The sequence below is a fragment of the Schistocerca serialis genome, unplaced genomic scaffold (genome assembly GCF_023864345.2).
Source record: "Schistocerca serialis cubense isolate TAMUIC-IGC-003099 unplaced genomic scaffold, iqSchSeri2.2 HiC_scaffold_1196, whole genome shotgun sequence".
NCBI classification, from domain to species: Eukaryota; Metazoa; Arthropoda; class Insecta; order Orthoptera; family Acrididae; genus Schistocerca; species Schistocerca serialis.
Genome location: NW_026047399.1, coordinates 382,501 through 385,000, shown reverse-complemented (window position 1 = coordinate 385,000; position 2,500 = coordinate 382,501). Strand labels below are relative to the sequence as shown.

The following is a 2,500-nucleotide window of genomic DNA, read 5'->3' as shown; positions in this document are numbered from 1 at the left end:
TCGGGAGAAGGGACGTTCGCGCGCGAAGCAGGCGTTCCGGAAGGGCGCGGGCCAGAAGGAAGAGATTCATCACTTTCACCAGGACTTCGTGCGGCAGGCGCCGCAACTCCGCTGGGGTAAGGCCGTCCGGCCCGGCTGCTGATCCCCTGGGCGGCAACGCGGCGGCGACCTCCTCATGTGTGACCGGCCCCCATAGGCACTCGGGAGCGACAGGCTCCGAGTGCGGGAGGAGGCGGTCACGAATGAAGCCCGCGGTGGAGATGGGCTTCTTGGTGAAGAGGTCCGCCCAGAAGTCCAGCAGACCAGGGATGGCAGGTGGCGGCTGGAGCAGGGTGCCATCCAAGAGGCCGCGCACGCAACGTGCACGCGACCGTCGGAAGGCATCCTGCGTTCTCGCGTACTCCCAGCGGCGCCGCTTGCGCTTCTGCGTCGGCGGCGCGGCAGGCGGCCGCTTCGATGGTTGGCGCGGCCGCTGTGTCCTGGTGATCGATCTCTCCCCTCTGGACCCGACCGACGCAAGGGCATCCGGGAGCATGCCCAGGATGACATCGGGCGGCGTGCCCCGCCCCAGACCTATGACACGATCCAGGGCAGAGAAACGCTGGGCGGAAGCGGGTAGCCCCGCCAGATGCTCCCAGATGGCGGCGTCAGTCGGCCCCTCCGGCGGCGGCCCGGTGGTGTCGGCCGCGAAGTCCTCGGCTGCGTCGACGGGCGGCGCAGCGGCCTCGCCCGCGTCAGGCAGCGGGCTCGCTGCTCCCCGGCGGGACGCCGGCTCTTCCCCCCGACCGATCTCAAGCGCCTCCATGAATTGGCGGACAAGCTGCTTGTGGGCAGCTTGCCGCCGTCGGCACTTGATTGCCTCAAGCGTTCGGTCGGGGAACATCCTGATGAGCTCTTGATTTACAAAGAAGAACCGGGCGTCCCTCTCGAGGAACAGTTCGGCCTCCGCCTTGGCGAGCGACAGGACTTCTTCCTCCGTCCACCTCGCGCGATGCCTCTCCGTGACGATCTCCGCGTTGGCGGCCGCAAGGTGTTGGCGGCGGCGATGGACCCCGAGACCGTTCTTGGTGGTGAAGCTGCGGTGGCACTCACTACAGGCGTATACAGCTGCAAAAGTTACAAGATTTTCGGCACGGCCGGTTGGCCGGCTAGGTGCTGGGGGAGTTGGGGTGGCACCTTCAGCGGAAGGGCCACCACTTTTTCTCTGAATACTGCCCCCAACTAAAAAAAAGGGATAGTGCGAGGGGGGGCTGGTAACCCCCCCAAGCCCCTGCTGCGGTCTTCCACTCTGCGAAAATCAGCGGGCCCACGAGAAGGGGAGAAGACCGCAGGAGAGGAGAGGCTAAGAGGGCTAGGCCCATGTATTGCGCATCACTCTCCCTGTAACCATAACCCAAGGAAGGCACCTCGCAGCAGCAGCACGACTACATCAAGACCGCACTTCGAAAAGCCAAGTCCGGATGCAGCCACACCGCCGCCACTTGGCCACCTTAAGAGAGTCATAGTTACTCCCGCCAAGAGAGTCATAGTTACTCCCGCCGTTTACCCGCGCTTGCTTGAATTTCTTCACGTTGACATTCAGAGCACTGGGCAGAAATCACATTGCGTCAACACCCGCTAGGGCCATCGCAATGCTTTGTTTTAATTAGACAGTCGGATTCCCCCAGTCCGTGCCAGTTCTGAGTTGATCGTTGAATGGCGGCCGAAGAGAATCCGCGCACCCGCGCGCCCCCGGAGGAGCACGCTAAGGCGGACGCGGCCTCGCAGCAAGGAAGATCCGTGGGAGGCCAAGGCACGGGACCGAGCTCGGATCCTGCACGCAGGTTGAAGCACCGGGGCGCGAACGCCGCGCAGGCGCGCGCATCCTGCACCGCCGGCCAGCACGAGGCCAACCAACGGCGAGAGCAGACCACGCCCGCGCTAAACGCCCGCACTTACCGGCACCCCTACGGCACTCACCTCGCCCAGGCCCGGCACGTTAGCGCTGACCCACTTCCCGACCAAGCCCGACACGCCCCGATCCTCAGAGCCAATCCTTATCCCGAAGTTACGGATCCAATTTGCCGACTTCCCTTACCTACATTATTCTATCGACTAGAGGCTCTTCACCTTGGAGACCTGCTGCGGATATGGGTACGAACCGGCGCGACACCTCCACGTGGCCCTCTCCCGGATTTTCAAGGTCCGAGGGGAAGATCGGGACACCGCCGCAACTGCGGTGCTCTTCGCGTTCCAAACCCTATCTCCCTGCTAGAGGATTCCAGGGAACTCGAACGCTCATGCAGAAAAGAAAACTCTTCCCCGATCTCCCGACGGCGTCTCCGGGTCCTTTTGGGTTACCCCGACGAGCATCTCTAAAAGAGGGGCCCGACTTGTATCGGTTCCGCTGCCGGGTTCCGGAATAGGAACCGGATTCCCTTTCGCCCAACGGGGGCCAGCACAAAGTGCATCATGCTATGACGGCCCCCATCAACATCGGATTTCTCCTAGGGCTTAGGAT

The 2,500-nt window shown here is 63.3% G+C and overlaps 1 pseudogene; it reads right to left on the bottom strand.

Moving 5' to 3' along the window:
• LOC126435136 (large subunit ribosomal RNA) overlaps window positions 1-2,500 on the bottom strand; it is a 7,979-nt pseudogene that overhangs the window by 3,582 nt on the left and 1,897 nt on the right.